The sequence below is a fragment of the Quercus lobata genome, chromosome 10 (assembly GCF_001633185.2).
Source record: "Quercus lobata isolate SW786 chromosome 10, ValleyOak3.0 Primary Assembly, whole genome shotgun sequence".
Taxonomy (NCBI): Eukaryota; Viridiplantae; Streptophyta; class Magnoliopsida; order Fagales; family Fagaceae; genus Quercus; species Quercus lobata.
In genome coordinates this window covers 15,166,296-15,185,382 of record NC_044913.1, presented here as the reverse complement: position 1 = coordinate 15,185,382, position 19,087 = coordinate 15,166,296, and positions in this window count along the sequence as shown.

The following is a 19,087-nucleotide window of genomic DNA, read 5'->3' as shown; positions in this document are numbered from 1 at the left end:
AACATCGTGTGGGCCCATGAAAAATTGGTATCAGAATCCCACATTGGAAAGATCTGGAGGTCAAGAAGAAAAGCCTACTCTCCACCACTATAGTCCCACATTGGAAAGATCTGGAGGTAAAGAGCCACCTCTGCACCACTATAAAAGGGATGACATTCTCGCAAATCGAGGTAAGATTAATTGACCCCTCTCTAACGCTTTAAAAAGGAAAAGGACGAATTCTGACTTGACCTTCGGAGAGTGTTAGGCCGGCCCCACACCGGTGCTCTCTAAAGGTTTTTCTCTTGATCGTTTTTGCCGTGCAGGTTCGATTTTGAGTCGCGAGTACGATGTGACCCATTGGTGACGAATTTTCAACATCATCAGTTGGCGCCGTCTGTGGGAATCGTGTGGCACTTCATCGCTTCCTAGACAAAAGAGTTACATGGTACTCACGCGCTCAATGCAACCACGCATGACATCCAAGAAGAAACCCCTACGACTGCCCTTGAGAAACAGGTCAGGACGCTCGCCGCAGCAGTGGAGCGCCTAACCAAACAAAACCACGACCTAGAAGAGCAACTGATCCAAAAGAATGCGGCGGTCAATAACCAAGGAGCGGATCAGGAAGGGACCAGCGCTGAAAGGAGAGATCAGGACGGACAACAGGAGAGTAACGCCCCGAGCAGACCAGTGCGACGGGACGTTAACATCCCTACCCCGACGGATACGACTCCCCTATCCATCATAATGGAGATGCAGGCGATTAAGGAACAGATGGATGTAATGATGAACGCTCTCAAGGGTTGAGTGTCAAGTGATCTTGACGACCTTGTCAACAGGACTGACTCGCCCTTCACAACAGCCGTCAACTCCTTCCCCCTGCCGAGTAAGTTCCGCATGCCGAGTATGGACAGTTATGACGGAGTCAAGGACCCCCTAGATCACCTAGAGACCTTCAAGACCCTGATGCACCTTCAGGGAGTGGCAGACGCGATTATGTGCAGGGCCTTCCCTACAACCCTAAAGGGCGCAGCACGGATTTGGTTCAGCCGACTAGCACCCAACTCAATCAGCACCTTTAAGGAACTAAATGCTCAATTTACTACGCACTTTATCGGAGGACATCGGTATCGAAAATCCACGGCTTGTTTAATGAACATCAAGCAGCGAGAGGAGGAGACGTTGCGGGCCTACATATCACGCTTCAATAAGGAAGCACTCTCGATCGACGAAGCCGACGACAAGATATTGGTAGCAGCATTCACGAATGGGTTGAAGGGGGGTAAGTTTTTGTTCTCCCTATACAAGAACGACCCCAAGACCATGTCAGAGGTGCTTTACAGGGCCACCAAGTATATGAACGCTGAAGACGCACTGTTATCGCGAGAAGACAGAACCAAGAAAAGAGACAGACAAGAAGATCCCCGACAGGACCAGGGGCGGAAGAAGGGAAGGATGGGAGACCGAAGGGAGGACAGACGTCCAAAACCCACGGGCGGAAGGTTCACAAGTTTCACCCCGCTAACCGCACCGATTGACCAAGTCCTAATGCAGATTAAGGACGAAGGGTCCCTGACGTTCCCAGGAAAGCTGAAGAGTGATCCCAGCAAAAGGCCCAGAGACAAATATTGCCACTTCCATCGCGACCACGGCCACGACACAGCCGATTGCTACGACTTGAAGCGGCAAATCGAAGCCCTCATCCGACAAGGGAAGCTGCAGAGGTTCGTCAACAAGGGGAGAACGGATCAACCCCCACAAGAACAACACCCCCGCCGAGAAAACGAGCGACAAAGACCCCCAATAGGAGACATAAGAATGATAATCGGAGGAACTGCTGCGGCCAGATCGTCAAAAAAGGCTCGCAAAACGTACCTTCGGATGGTACAGAATGTCCAGTTGACGGGCAGAGTGCCAAGGATAGCAAACAGAGAAGGCCCCGTTGTTGGGTTCACGGAGGAGGATGCACGACGCCTACACCATCCACACGACGATGCCATCGTCGTCAGCATGCGGACAGGGGATTACAATATGCACCGAGTGCTGATCGACAACGGCAGCTCAGCCGATATCTTGTATTATCCGGCATTCCAGCAAATGAGGATCGACAGGGAGCAGCTAATACCGACGAACGCCCCACTCGTTGGTTTCGGAGGAAGTAGGGTATTCCCTTTGGGCGCGGTAACCTTGCCAGTGACAGTAGGGGATTACCCCCAACAAGTCACAAGGAAAGTAACATTCTTGGTGGTCGATTGCTCGTCCGCCTACAATGCTATTCTCGGTCGACCTACGCTCAACTCGTGGAAGGCGGCAACGTCAACTTACCACCTAATGGTCAAGTTCCCAACGGAATACGGGATAGGAGAACTACGCGGGAGTCAAGTTGCCGCGCGAGAATGCTACGTAGCAATGATGGACATGCAGGACCAAATCCAGGCCTTGAACATAGAAGAGCACCGGACGATGGCAGAGCCCACAGAGAAGTTGGAGGAGATAGCTATTGACAGTTCCAACCCGGACAGAACAATCAAGATCGGAACGCTTGCCAAACCCGCAATCCGTCAAGAGCTCGTAGCTTTCTTGAGGAGCAACAAGGATGTGTTCGCCTGGAGTCATGACGACATGCCGGGCATCGATCCCTCGATCATGGTACACAAATTGAATGTACTGCCCTCAATTCCACCCGTCCGACAAAAGAAGAGAGCGTTCGCGCCGGAACGAGACCAAGCAATAGCGGAAGAGGTCCGCAAACTCCAAGAGGCAAGCTTCATCCGGGAAGTCTACTATCCCGATTGGCTGGCGAATGTGGTAATGGTGAAGAAAGCAAGCGGCAAGTGGCGGATGTGTGTGGATTTCACCGATCTTAACAAAGCCTGCCCTAAAGATAGCTATCCCCTCCCAAGGATCGACGTCCTAGTAGACTCGACGGCTCAACATCAATTACTAAGCTTCATGGACGCTTTCTCAGGCTATAACCAGATCTGCATGCACGAGGCGGATCAGGAGAAGACTTCGTTCGTAACAAGCCAAGGACTATTCTGTTACAAAGTAATGCCATTCGGCCTGAAGAATGTGGGGGCAACATACCAGAGGCTAATGAACAAGATGTTCGTACAGCAAATCGGGAGGAATGTCCAAGTCTATGTCGACGACATGCTGGTGAAGAGCCGGAAGGAGGAAGACCACCTGGGAGATCTTAAGGAAACATTCGGTACGCTTCGATCCTACAACATGAAACTCAATCCGGGAAAATGCGCGTTCGGCGTAACGGCAGGTAAATTCCTAGGGTTCATGGTTTCCCAGAGGGGAATTGAGGCTAATCCGGACAAAATCCGAGCCATAGTAGAGATGGCCCCCCCACGAAATGTGAAGGAGATACAAAGCCTTAACGGCAGGATAGCAGCGTTAAACAGATTTGTGTCGAGAGCCACGGACAAATGCTTGCCTTTCTTTCGCATATTAAAGAAATCCTTCGAATGGACGGATGAGTGTCAGCGAGCGTTCGAGGAATTAAAGGCATACCTATCTTCACCACCCCTATTGAGTCCCTCGCAACCTGGTGAAGAACTTTTCCTCTACTTGGCCGTCTCCTCTGTAGCCGTCAGCGCGGCCTTAATTAGAGAGGAGGATAATGCACAGAAGCCTGTATACTACGCCAGCCGGGCATTCCGCGGTGCCGAAGAAAGATACCAACCCATGGAGAAACTCGCCTTTGCATTGGTCACGGCAGCTCGCAAGCTCAAGCCTTACTTTCAAGCCCATACCGTGAACGTAATGACTGACAAGCCCTTGCGAAGGGCGCTGAGTAATCCTGAAGCTGCAGGCCGACTGACACTGTGGGCAATAGAGTTGAGCGAGTTTGATATCAAGTACCGTCCACGTGTGGCCATTAAAGGACAAGCTGTAGCCGACTTCATAGCAGAGTTTACGCGAGACGAGGACAAGGGGGCAGAAGAACCCCCCCCCAGTGGAGCATCTATACCGACGGATCATCCAATCGGCGAATTGGAGGGGCCGGCATAGTGTTGTTGTCACCTGAAGGAGACAAAATCGAATGTATGGTCCGTCTCGACTTCCCCATTACCAATAATGAAGCAGAGTACGAAGCGGTGGCGGCAGGACTCGACCTAGCCAAAGCCGCCGGAGCCGAAAGTGTAGTTGTTTATTGCGACTCTCAAGTCGTGACCAATCAAGTAAACGGAGATTATGAATGCAAAGGGGAAAGGTTGAAGAGGTACCTTGATCAATTAAGGACGAGAGTCAACGGGCTAAACGCAATGGTCGTCCAGATCCCCAGGGGAGAAAATGAGCTTGCCGATCGGCTAGCCAAGGCCGCTTCAGCAGAACATATGATGACACCTTGTAATGTGCTTTCCTTTGTTCAACCGTTTCCACTAATAGACCCCGTCAACGTGCAGGAGATAAGCTCCGAAAGAAACTGGACTACACAGATAACTTCATACTTGAAGGACGGGCTACTACCAGAAGGGAAGGAAGCAGCGAGAAAGCTAAAAGTCCGAGCAGCAAGGTTCGTCTTGATAAAAGACATCCTCTACAAGAGAGGTTTCTCCTGCCCTTATCTAAGATGCCTCGGGGATGAAGAGGCCGACTACGTAATGAGGGAGGTACACGAAGGGATATGCGGGAACCATTCTGGGTCGCGTTCGTTGGTGCACAAACTGGTCCGAGCTGGGTATTACTGGCCAACCATGCAGAAGGATGCCGAGTCATACGTCAAAAGCTGCGACAAATGCCAGAGGTTCAGCAATCTTATCGGACAGCCAGCTGAGGAGCTTACCCCTATAACGGCTCCATGGCCGTTTGCTCAGTGGGGACTAGATATCATGGGACCCTTCCCAATGGCAGCAAGACAGCTAAAGTTCTTGGTAGTGGGTATTGATTACTTCACAAAATGGGTAGAAGCGGAAGCTTTGGCCACCATTACAGAAAAGAACATTAGAAGTTTTGTCTGGCGATGCATCGTTTGCAGGTTTGGTATTCCTAGAGTTCTTGTCTCAGATAACGGGAAGCAGTTCGACAACGGCCACTTCCGGGACTTCTGCACACAGCTAGGAATAAAAAACCATTACTCGTCACCCGCCCATCCTCAGGCTAATGGCCAGGTTGAAGTCACGAACCGATCCTTGTTAAAGATTATCAAGACTCGGCTCGAGGGGGGAAAGAGCATATGGCCCGAAGAATTACCAAGCATACTGTGGGCATACAGGACAACGGCGAGGATTCCAACAGGAGAGACGCCATTCCGACTGACATACGGAACCGAGGCGGTCATCCCAGCAGAAGTTGGGCTCACAAGTTACAGGGTTCATAACCATGACGAAAGCAAGAACGACGAATCTATGAGGCTACAGCTGGATATGATGGATGAGGTAAGGTCGGCAGCGGAGCAAAGGATCGCTAGATACCAGGATCGCATGGCCAAACATTACAACTCCCGGGTCCGACACAGAAACTTCCAAGTAGGAGACCTCGTACTCAGAAGGGTCGTTGGTGCAACTAGAGACCCTACACAGGGAAAACTCGGCCCCAACTGGGAAGGACCTTATAGAATCACGGCGTGGAAAAGGAAAGGAACATACCACCTGGAGATGACGGATGGAGAGAAGCTACCGCATCCATGGAATGCCGAACATTTGAGAAAATACTACCAGTAATGAAAACACGACGAAAGGCAACCGAGTCTCTTTGTTGCTTTTTAAGTTTTGCATAAGTTTTTCTTTGAACTGTTTTTATTTTGCTACAATCTTGTCGTGCCTTTTTTAAGCCCAAGGGGGCAGGCACTTTTCTTTTACGCATCTCTATAATTAAATACTATTATGATCTTCTACTTGGATGTCGTTACAATTGTCCACACAGTTAACGAAGACAACTTAAAGTTCACAAAGTGGACGGGCCTCCCATGACAGTGAACTACCTTAGAAGTCCAAAAGAGGGACGGTAAAGCCGCCACAAAGTGGACGGATCACCAAAACGGTGAATAATTTCACTAGTCCAAAAGATGGACGGTAAAACCGCCACAAAGTGGACGGATCACCAAAACGGTGAATAATTTCACAAGTCCAAAAGATGGACGGTAAAACCGCCACAAAGTGGACGGATCACCAAAACGGTGAATAATTTCACAAGTCCAAAAGATGGACGGTAAAACCGCCACAAAGTGGCCGGATCACTGAAACGTTGAATAATTTCACTAGTCCAAAAGATGGACGGTAAAACCGCCACAAAGTGGCCGGATCACTGAAACGTTGAATAATTTTATGCCCGTAAATTGGACGGTGCAAAATAGTCCACAAGATGGACGGATCGTCTTACAAGAATGACCACATGTCCGTCCCTAATATGGACGGACAATTTTACTCTAAAAACCGAATCCATCATGTGGACGGATCACCCCTAACGGTGAATAATTTTACAAGTTCATAAGTTAGGCTGTATAACCGCCGAAAGGTGAACGGATCGTCGACTCAATGAAAAGCTGCCTACAAAAGCGGACGGACCGTAAAAAAAAAAAAAAAAAAAAAAAAAAAAAAAAAAAAAACGGTACTAAAACACCCTCGAAGTGGACGGATAGTATACCTAATCCGTAATAGACGGGTCCGATTGGAAGTGAGAAAAGTTTGTTAAAGTGGACGGATCAACAGACCAATTTGTCCAGACCAACACTCAACATATAAGTAGACGGAGGAAAAATCCTTAACGGATGCAAATACTTAACCAGCAACAAAAACATGCATAAACATATAATGAAAGAAAAATATTGTTCGGTACAAGAGTTAACTTGAAACAAAACTGTCTTCAAAGTGCTTAAAACATAAAAAAAAAAAAGGGGGACGGATCCTCCTCAACATTTACTACAAATTAATCTACTTTTTTCGGCTCTTCAACTTGAACGTCCTTCGACGGAGCAGACTCTCCGTCTCCCTGAACAGCATCTTCACCAAAAAGGTCTTCCGTGTTTTCTGAAGCGACGGGCAGAGCGGATGTCTGATCTTGGTCACTGACGGTTATCATGGACACGTCAAGATCCGGATAGGCTTTCTTTATCTGACGGAGCGCATCGTCAAAGCCTTGAAGGAATGAACCCCCCAGCTCCTTCAACAAATCCAAAGAGTTGCGATACTCGGTGACGGCATCCTCCCCGGCTTGACGGAGTTTCTTCTTTAACTCTTTGACCTCCTCTTCTTTACCCTTCAAGGCCTTCCCAGCTTCCTCCGTCCTCTGTTCAAACTCTTTCCTGGTCTTCTCAGACAGTTCGAACTTCTGCTCCATGGTGAACTTCCACTTATGCAGCTGGCTAAGCTCCTCCTCCGTCTGCCCAGCTTTTGTCCGTACACGTTCCAGAGCCGCTTCACGGTTGAGGCAGCGATCCATCAAGCCCTTCATCATAACCAAGGACTGAAAAAGACAACATTAAAAAGGTGTTAAATAGAAAACTAAGAGTGGACGGGCAAATGGTGACGGATAAAAAAGGAATAACCTGTCCAATGGCGAATAAACCCGTCTCCCCCATTGCCTCCGTCGAATGATTCCCCAGATCCTCGTAATCCTCTGCGGAAATTATCGACGTAAGTTTCTCCAAGGCAAACTTCGAGTCGTCACGGAGAAGGGGAGTGGGCTTCTCCTCGTTGACGGGCGGGGCATGCATTAATCCCTTGCCGGATCCATGTTTGGCAGGGGTGACGGCCTTAACACCCTCAGCCAGCAAGCCTACAACAGGCTCCAATGAAACCTTCGGCTGCTTGAACGGACGGTCAAACTTTGGTGGCTGCTTCCTCTTAGCCGACGACCCCGGCAACTTAGGAACCACAACTTCACCCGTCTTCTTTTGTTCGACGGCTAGAGATTTTATCATCGCCCTCCTCTTAGCGTCATCCATTTCTGTAAATACTGGACGGGTGAAGATTTTTTACTCAAAATAAAAGGTTAAATTCAAGAGTAAAAGTGGACGGACTCACGTTTGTGTATTCTTTCGTCGTATGCAATGGCCTCGCAAGTAGGTTCTGGACCGTCACAATACCAGTGTATTGTTTTTGGGTTCACTAACTTAGCCCAGGTCCTTTCTTCCGGCTTAGTTCTTCTGCAAATCTCTTCAAGGAAACTAAATTCCTCGAGGCTAACTTGCGGGCGCCGTCTACCTACAGAGAAAGACGATCAGAATATACACACAAAAATAGACGGATATGAAAAGCAATATAAAACTGAGACGGATGCATACGCAATTGGTTTATCACTGCCCAGGTTGTGTCAACGGGCAGATACTCCGTCTCCCCTGGATGGTTCATCCATCTGTTACCCTCCAGGAAGAAGTAACGACTCTTCCAGTCTCTATTTGAGTCTGGGGTCTCGAAGATCACCTTCAACAAGGGGCTCCGACTAGCAAAACTATACATCCCCCTTGATCCAGAAATCTCGTCTGGACGGTAGCAGTGAAGAAATTCACGGACCGTCAGTCTCCTCTCTCCATTCGACCAAGCACCATAGAGAATCTCCATGGCTATGAAGACCCTCCAGGCGTTAGGAGATATCTGTGTGACGGACAACCCTAGATACTGCAAAAGTTCCCTGTGAAGTGTAGAGAGCGGGAACCGAAGTCCAGCCTTCAATGCCTGCTCGTATACTCCGACACCTTCTACCCTTTCATAGTAACACCTCTCAGAGGCATAGGGTAGACGGATGGAAACGTAGTCTGGGATTTGGAAGTTGGTCCTAAAAGTGCTGAAATCTCTCCTTGATGACGGATGTGAACTTATGCACTGTCCACTCTGGCAACATGATGAACTTCCTTAGTCCATCAGCACCTACAACGGACTCCAGTGCTTGATTCCCGTCGTCATCAGAACCCTCTATTTCAACTATCTCCACATCCTCATCTGTAGAGGACGAAGAGGAGGCAGATGGACTCCTATCTTCGCCGGGGCTCTCTTGGTCTTTATGACCGGACGGGTATACACTCTCGTATTCCGTCCCGTCACGAACCACCGACTGGTTACTTGACGCACTAGACATTTCCTACAATTGACGATAAAACCTAAGACTGACGGGTTTGAAATCACTGACGGGTATAGTAAGCCTAACAACAATGCATGGACGGAAATGTACTTGATAATGTATTGAAGTAAGTACTTACCACACTTGGCGGATTAGGGGTGACGGTTGATATAATCGGTAGATTCTCGACCACGACGGGTGCTCTGACAAGGTTGACGGTTTCGCTCTGACAGTCGTTTTCAGGGTAAAAATTGTGAAAATGAGAGTAAGGCGCCTTATATATATATAGGAGATGCACGGAAGACGAAGCGACGCTTCGATCCTATACAACAGCCACTTAGAGATTGACACGTGTCATGCTCAATAAATGCTGACAACCTGTCAGTGCACATCAACAAATTGAACCCTTCATGTAACCGTCAACTTGATGAATCTTCTCCTGACGGGTTGATCTGTCTATAACCGTCATCTTAGCTTTCATGAATCCGTCAATTAGTGTAAACTTTCTTAGCCACACGGATCCCATACCGTCATTAAAATACCCATCATACCCTTACTTTGTGATCGTCACCCCATTGATCCTCTGACCTAGAAGCGGACGAATCATTGGGGTGAAGGGGGCAACTGAAGATGATAAAATATTAAGCCTGATGGGCCTACCTTAATGGGCCCGACGGATTGGGACTGTTGGGCCCATGTGAAGATGGTCCCACGCGCTTTGAAGGCCCATCGCAGACAAACATCGTGTGGGCCCATGAAAAATTGGTATCATAATCCCACATTGGAAAGATCTGGAGGTCAAGAAGAAAAGCCTACTCTCCACCACTATAGTCCCACATTGGAAAGATCTGGAGGTAAAGAGCCACCTCTGCACCACTATAAAAGGGATGACATTCTCGCAAATCGAGGTAAGATTAATTGACCCCTCTCTAACACTTTAAAAAGGAAAAGGACGAATTCTGACTTGACCTTCGGAGAGTGTTAGGCCGGCCCCACACCGGTGCTCTCTAAAAGTTTTTCTCTCGATCGTTTTTGCCGTGCAGGTTCGATTTTGAGTCGCGAGTACAGTGTGACCCATTGGTGACGAATTTTCAACATCATCAATCAGCATAAAGCTGGCTCGGTTTCCAGGATTTGCGGTCAAGAGGCACCTATCACCTAGATGATTAAGCTACATACGGTGCATACCTCAGTCATTTATGCTAAATACAACTTTGAATAAATATTTACTATTGCATTTACTAGCCATATGCTACCACTTATTAAATAAATATAACATACCACATAAGTTAAAAGTTAATTAGAATTTAGTAGTTTAGGTAAAAAAAATTACTTTTATCTTTCACTGACAATGATTGTTACAGTTTATGTTGGGTTAAAGTTTATTATTAGTTTGTTAATGGATCATATGCAATGTCGACAACTCATTGTACCAGAAATTATATATGCAGAAAGGAAAGGATGTTGCTTAGAGTATCTTACTATTTTCTTATTTGGAAAGGAAAAAGAAAAAGTGAAAAGGAAAAATATAGAAGGGAACCAATATATAAGGGAACCTATAGGATTGTTACATTTGTTAATTAATTTTTCAGTATAACGTCTATAAGCTACTGCAATATTCTTTGTTTCCCATATGTTACATGCAGAATGATTGCAAAGCTCTCCCATATTTTCTTTCCTACTTTTTTTTTTCTTTTTACTTCTTTAAATGCTTATCAAACATGGATTTTAGTATAACAAATACCACAATACAGCATGGCAGTGAGTAAAAAATTGTTTAGTAGACAAAATTTGAACATATAGTTTCTCCAGGGACAAGAAGGATCACTCTTTAGATTTCAACTTTGAAGCTTTAAGAGAGGAAAGGGTGTTTGCAAAGTAGCTCAAGAATCATCGTACCCCTTTAGAAAGGTAAATTCTACCAACAAATCCAAAACGCAAAAAAGGGAATGATTTATAGAATTATTTACCAAGAGGATTCTTAGTCACTTCTACCTATACCAACTGACGTGGTTGGTACATGTGCCTTTGCCAGGTGCTAATTAAATGTGAAAGGCATGTCACAAAGTTGCTAATGGTACCAATATTAATATGACAAAGGAAAGCAAGTAATGCCCCTTCTATATATATATAGAGGAGATTCTAGCCTTTTGCTCTTAATTTTTAAAAAATTTAGCAATATGTCCCTATTTCGAAACTATATAGGGATAGGCCCCTGTTTCGATACTCGATTACCTTAAAATCGAGTTTCAATGAAATACTCGATTCGTAGAAAATCGAGTTATGCCGAATAAAAAAAATAAAAAAAGCAAGAAACTCGATTTTAGGGAAGTCGAGTTCAAAAACGCCGCTATAGTGTTTTAAAACGTCACTATAGGGCTTAAAAACGCCACTATAGAGCCCCTTGAACGTGGAATGGGACTGATAAAAAAAAAATTGCAGGAAAACGCCGCTATAGGGCTCTAAAACGTCACTATAGGGATTAAAAACGTCACTATAGAGCCTAAAAATGCCACTATAGGCACCTAGAACAGGGCGATTACACTTAAAAACGCCACTATAGGACTCCCTAAATATGGGGTAATTACACTTATAAAAAAAATTTTTGCATGGAACTCGATTTCCTGAAACTCGAGTTCCATGGAAATTTTTTTTTTTTTAATATTTTTTTAAGTTTGATCGGGCATAACTCGATTTTCTACAAATCGAGTATTTAATTGAACTCGATTTTAGGATAATCGAGTATCGAAATAGGGGCACACTCCTATATAGTTTGCAAACAGGGGCATATTGTCAATTTTTTTTTAAAATTAAGGGTAAAATACCAGAATCTCCTATATATATATATATATATGTGTGTGTGTGTGTGTGTGTGTGTGTGTGTTTTTGATGTACGTGTGTGTTTGTTTGTGATTAGAATAACAAAAGTATGATTATGTGAAATTGATGTGGCAATCCAAATGAAAATTGTTTTGATGGCTAAAGATGATACCAAATGGCAGTAAAATATGTGATCTTGGAGCCCTTCTACATGGGTTTCATGCTCTGTCATAGGAATGGATGTGGCTTTGCCTAAAGCCATATGCCAACAGGTGGCTTAGCCTAAAGCCATATGTCAACACCATCACATGTTTTAAGCCAAATGTTAAGGCCTTTGGCTAACATCTGTGTAGCCATTATATTTTGGCCTTATCTCTTCGGACAACGATACCCTTTCCATTTGTATAACTCAGGAGGGGCAGTAGACCAAATTCACGGAGATCAAACCTGTGACAAAATTTCAATCATAGTGGTGGCTATTTTAGCCATTTAAGGCCAAATGAGAAGAGATTCTCTAAAAACGAAAAAAGAAACTCCACTTCGATATGAAGAAAATAAATACCACTTCGAGATGGCAAATTACTACTTTATCCCAGCAAATTATTCCAGAAGCTTAATAGTTTATAAAGCATATGAAAAAGGCTTGGATCATAAGCCTGAAAATACTAGACAAACAAATAGTAAAGAATAACTTCTACTGATCCATGTCTATATCTTGAAAAACCTTTTTGACCTCTTCCCACTCTAAATTGGCGCTTTCAGTGATAGAAGTAGCTTCTTTTCGGAGAGTCCAAAAACTTTTTTTGACCTCTTCCCACTCTAAATTGAACAATACAAAAAGGCAGATTTTCTGGAGTGTTTGGAAGTGCTCTTTCAGTAAAAATAAATAAAAAATAAAAGCATCACAGAAAAATTCCATATTCTCCCTTCTCCAACTTAATTATTTTCTAAAACCTTTGCATTGTAAAAAGAATTAATAGAATATCAAGTCATTTAAGCACATCAAGATTCAAATGTCAATATGTCAAGTGAAGATGTTAGCATAAATTAACATTTTGTCATCTTGTATAATTGAGGTCATAAAGTTTGTCTTAGATTGAAGAGTAATAATCATCACAAATTTCTCAAGAAGACAGAACATATGTCAGAATCTAAATTGTCTTAGTCCCCAATTTTGCTACATATATGAACTATAAAGACAATAAGGTATGTTCTATTTTTACTAAAGGAGAACAGGACAAGACAATTATCCTATTCTTTATAAACTAGCCGGCAAATAACTTATTTAATTCAAATATCAATCTTGATTAAAAGAAAATCTCCATGACAACCTAAGCACAAACTGTGGCTAGCATTATTTGCAAGAGCGAAATTTGAGCTTAACTAATCCAAGTCCTTGTAAAATAATACTTACTTCTTGTGAGGTTATTCCAATCATCCACTCTGACCCACTCTTACGTGGTTAAATCTATCGGCAAAATGAAGAGATGAATTTAAATATACCCACAGCAGCATATATAAACATGTCATAATGCCACAAGATATTGACCGGCCATAGAATGGCTGCCACAGAAGATGAACATTGTGATGCAGCCACCACACCACAATACCAATGCATTTGACAAAAGACCTAAATACAGGATTGGGGGAAAACAACAGAGATTCTGTCATCAAAACACATAATAGAAGCTAGCCACATGAGTAATAACCAACGAACAACTTATATAAAGACAATACTAGCCACAATACAACCAAGCCCAACCCATTTATGACCTTTCCAAACCCACCAAACCTAAAACTGAAAAAAACAGCATAGTGAAAAGAGAAACAACATAGAGAAATAAGTGAAAGAAAAAAAGGTGAGAGAGAGAGAGTTCTGACCTATGATGGCTGAGAGAGAGAGAGCTATGAGAATGAGCTTCTTGATGGCAGTGGAGCGAAGATGGACAACGAAAATGGGTGGAGAGGTTCTCGACGGCGGCGGTGGCAATGTGGTGTTGAGAGTGATAGAGAGCAAGGGTTTGCTTGAGAGTGATAGATCGAGGTGAGTTTGTTTGGTGGTGATGAGGGGTGATTAGTGGAGGGGTGTCCCACTATCACCGTTCCACCAACCACAACTCGCCACATAGACAAGTTGTGACACAAGTTATGCCTTTTGGTGTGACACCAGACTTTTTCCTTTTGGATATATGGACATCCTTTCTTGGGCCTAGCTTGTCAACGGTAACACATAATCAAGAAGCTAAATTCACTTCACTTATCATTCATTTGACTGAAACAACACAAAATGAACTCCACATCTTCAAACAATAAGCTCCAAGGCAAGGTGGCCATAATCACCGGAGGTGCAAGCAGCATGGGTGAGGCACCAGTGGTAGAGCCACATTGGAACCGAATAGGGGGCTTTGGCCTCCCCAAAATATTTGGAAAAAAAATTAGTATATATATATATACAGTAGAGTTATTTTAATAAATAAATACTATATTCACAATATTTTTACAATAAATTTTAAATTGTAGGTTGTTATTGGCTGTTACGGGTACGCAAAAAAGTTATTTAAGTTGTGGATTAAAATTAGAATTAGTAATAACTTATTACATAGGATTCATTATGAAATTATTGTAAAAATATTGTGGATGTGGCGCGTGTAGTTAAAATCCTTCTTACAAAAGCAAATGTGTAGCTGTGTAGGCTACTCTCACTTTAACATGTACTTTTATTTTATCTTGAATTTTGTTTAATTTGACATTTCTCATATATTTATTTGTTTTTAAAATATTAAAATAATCAATTTATCATAACATAATAAATGTATACGGTTAAAATATAATATTTTTACTATTTAATTTATATATAAAATAATATAATATGTATTTGGTTGTAGTTATTAGATTTTTTTTTTTTTTTATATATTGAAATTTGAATGATTTTTTGTCTTTTATTTAACAATCTTTAAATTATTAGTATTTTTTTAATTTTATTCATTATATTTAATGAATGATAATTTAATTTGAAAAATCTAGATTCATGAACAAGTTTAGGAGACGGTAATTCAGAAATAATACACTTTTGGGTTTTGATTATTAAATTGTATGTACATTACTATTAGTATGAATATAATCTGTTAAGGACATATTTTATGTAATTGGCTAATCTTTTGACAAAATTCGTTTTACTTGTAAGGGTAGATCTAGGATGGGTTTAATACTTCAAAAAACAAGAGTTCAAGTCAAGTGTTAAAGCCATGAAGATCTGACCAAGAAACAAGTGAAGAAAGAGCTGTTCACTAAAGCTTGACAAAAGTCTTGACAGAATCCTTTCTATCGAGAATTAATGTTGAAGCTTGAAACAAGCTGTTTTTGTCGAAAATTACAAAATAAGACTTTTCAGATCTGATTGCATGCAGATTCTTGTATATTTGTGTAGGGTTTCTTTTCAAATTTTTTTTTTTTTTTTGAAACCATGTTAATTAATGAATTTGAATAGCACGCATAATGATATGTAGCATATGGGGATATATATCAAGTGTAATATTTAATTTTTTGTTGTTATCTAAAATTTTTTTTGCAGGGGAGTGAGTTTGTAGTCCGAGAGGAACAAGGATTAGGGGAGTTCTTGTTGGCAGCGAAATTTTATACCAGGAAAGTTCTGAACATGGAGGCCATCGCAAAGACTTTCACCTTGTTATGGAAGACTAGGAAGGGGTTCGAAATTAGGGATATGGGGGACCACATGGTTTTGTTTGTTTTTCCTAAGGCATCAGATATCGATAGGGTCCTACTGGGGGAGCCCTGGATGTTTGACAAACATTTAGTGGCCTTGAAAAGGATGGACATGAATGAAGACATTAGAGAGTTGGATTTCAGTATGACTCGCTTCTAGGTACAGATTCATGACTCACCCTTACGAAGCTTTTCATTGGCAGTAGCGAAGGAGATTGTCTCAATAACTGGAAGTGTGGATTCAAAAGCTTCCGATGAGGGGTGTGGGAATGCATTTAACTTCATACGGCTTAGGGTTGCAATGAATACGTCCAAGCCCCTTTGCCGAGGTCGTAAGATTTCAATGGCTAATGGCAAGGAAGGATGGGTTAGCTTCAAGTATGAGAGGCTACCTAATATATGCTACTGGTGCAGTAAGCTAACGCATAATGATAGAGAATGTCCATTGTGGGAAAAAAAGTAGAGGTACTCTGAGAGGGAGGGATCAACAGTTTGGGGTGTGGCTACGTGCTTCAACACCAAACCTGTCTCAGCGAGCAGTGATCCAAGTGGCGGGGATAGAGGATGATGAATGCAGTGAGGGTGGAGATCTAAATGGAGATAATGAGGGGATGGAATTGGTACCGAGGAAAGACGGAGTTGATGATACGGAACAGGGGACGGTCTTAGTTGATGAAGAAGATGTGTTTAAGCAATGGGGAGTGGAATCCGATGGCAGTCTGATGGGTGACCTCCCTATCATTAAGGCCTACCCGAAATATCCAGATGGTATTAAAGAGAACCCTACAGATATGGAAACAAATTTGAACAGCTCGGCAGTTTCAAGTTTGGTCAAAGAAGTGCAGATAGAGGATTTTCAGGAGCAGTTAGAGGACATTGATTACGAGTTGAAGAAATTTGAACACGTTGAGGGAATGAAGGAAGCACAGGGAGTTAACACTTTAGAGGAATGTTCAAGGCAGTCAAGGTAGCAGAATATAAGTGGGCTTAAGTCAGTGGTCTTGAACTTAAACATGGACTCGGCCCAAGATGAAGGAAAAATAAAGGCCAGGGGCTAGGTTCGCAGAGATAGAGCTATTAATGAGTCCAAAGAACAGAGTCTATATTTGTTAACAAAGAGAACCCACAGAGGCGAGGAAGATGAAGACAGTGAGCTTAAGGTGAGTAAGAAGAAGGTGGCTAAAGAAACACAATGACAACACTAGAGGCTGGTTCACAGCCCCGTCGACACCAATGAATCTTTTAGCATGGAACTGCCGAGAGTTTGGGAACCGCTTAGCAGTTAGTGAGCTTGTAGAGTTAGTGCAAGCGAAAGGTCCCGCAATCATGTTTTTGTCAAAGACATGGTCGGATCGAGAACATATGGAATGGGTTCGTTGTTAGTTAAAGTTTGATGGTTGTTTTACAGTTCCTAGTTGTGGAAGAGGGGGCGGTTTGGCTATGTTATGGAGGGATGAAGATGTAGTATGGGTTGATAGTTTTTCAAACTACCAAATTGACGCCATTGTGCATAGGGGCACGGAGAATGCATGGCACTTGATGGGATTCTATGGGGAACCTTAGACTTCTAGATGAAGTGAAGGGTGGAATATGTTACGCATGTTATGCTCAAAACCAAAACTACTGTGGTGTGTTTTCGGCGATTTTAACGAACTGCTGGAGGTGGGTGATAAGAGTGGAGGGGTGCCAAAATCCCATAATCTCATGCAATCTTTTCGTGAGGTGCTAGACGAATGTGGTTTCATTGATTTAGGATACTCAGGACCGGACTTTACATGGCATGGCAAATGGAGGGGTGAGTTAGTTTGGGAGCGGTTGGACAGAGGCGTGGCCAACTACGAATTGTTAGATCGGTTTCCCACAGGCAGAGTTGTACATCTCCATTGCTTCACGTTTAACCACAGACCATTGCTACTTTCCCTTGATCCTAATGGGGAGAGTAAAAAATGGAAGCGCAAACTGTTTAGGTTCGAAGCGATGTGGACGGCAGACCCGGGGTGCAACAACACGATGGCTAGAGCATGGACAACTCAAGTGGAAGGTACTCCTTTGCATATAGTTGCTGTGAAGCTCAAACGCTGCAAGAAGAGTGGAGTCGGCATCACTTTGGTAATGTGAAAAAACAGATAAAGGAAACAAAGGAACTATTGTGGCAGGTAGAAGCTAATTCGGTGAGAGGTGGGAACTATCAGGAAGTGGTAACACTGAAGGCAGAGCTTAACAAATTATATGATAAAGAAGAATAGATGTGGCATCAAAGGTCTAGAGTTCAATGGATCAAGAGTGGAAATAGGAACACCAAGTTCTTCCATGGAACAGCCACACAAAGGATACGAAAGAATTTTATCAAAGGACTTAGGAACAATGGTGGAGTTTGGCAGACAGAGGAGGGAGTGATTTCTAAGATGTTTGTTGACTTCTATGCTGGCTTATTCACAACATCCAACCTGCATAATTTAGAGAGCATTTTAGAAGGTGTCCAGGAGGTGGTCATGTGGGAGATGAATGCCAAGCTTACAGCCCGGTACACAGGAGAAGAAGTGCAGTATGCAATAAAAGAAATGGCTCCTTTAAAAGCCCCTGGACCAGATGGTATGCCTCCACTCTTTTATCAGACTTATTGGTCTGATGTGGGTATGGATATTAGTCAAGCTGTTTTATCTTGTCTTAATTCTGGATCTATTTTAAAGTCAATTAATCATACTTTTATTGCTTTGATCCCAAAAGTAAAAAATCCTAAAAAAGTGTCAGAATTTAGACCAATAAGCTTATGCAATGTGATTTACAAAACTGTCAGTAAAGTTATTGCCAATAGGTTAAAACCTTTGCTAAATAACATCATCTTAGAAACACAAAGTGCTTTCATTGCTGAGAGGTTGATTACTGACAACATTTTGATTGCTTTTGAATCATTGCATCATATGAAGACAAGTTGTATAGGAAAAACAGGTTTCATGGCTCTAAAACTTGACATGACTAAGGCGTATGATAGGGTGGAATGGGTTTTTTTGGAGAAATTCTGTTGAAGATAGGCTTTCACAGATCTTGGGTGTCATTGATTATGGAGTGCATCACTACTGTATCCTATTCCATTTTGGTGAATGAGGAGCCACAAGGAATGATCTCACCAACTCGAGGAATTAGACAAGGGAACCATTTGTCTCCTTATCTTTTTCTTTTTTGTGCAGAAGGTCTAAATTCTATAATCAGAAGGGCTACAGATAATGGGGATATTCATGGTTTCTCAATCTGTAGAAGAGGTTTAAAGCTCACCCATCTCTTTTGTGTAGATGACTACCTCTTATTTTGTAGGTCCACCTTGGAGGAGTGTGAGAAAATAAAAGAACTCCTAGCCACCTATGAAGCGGTGTCAGGCTATGTGGTGAATAAGGAAAAAACTATCTTTTCTTCAGCAAAAACACAGGTGATGCTATCCAAGAAGCAATTAAGGAGTCTCTAGGCCTTCCGGCAATTCAACATTATGAAAAGTATTTGGGACTACATTCTTTTGTAGGAAGGAACAAAAAGACATGCTTTACCCAAATTAAAGAAC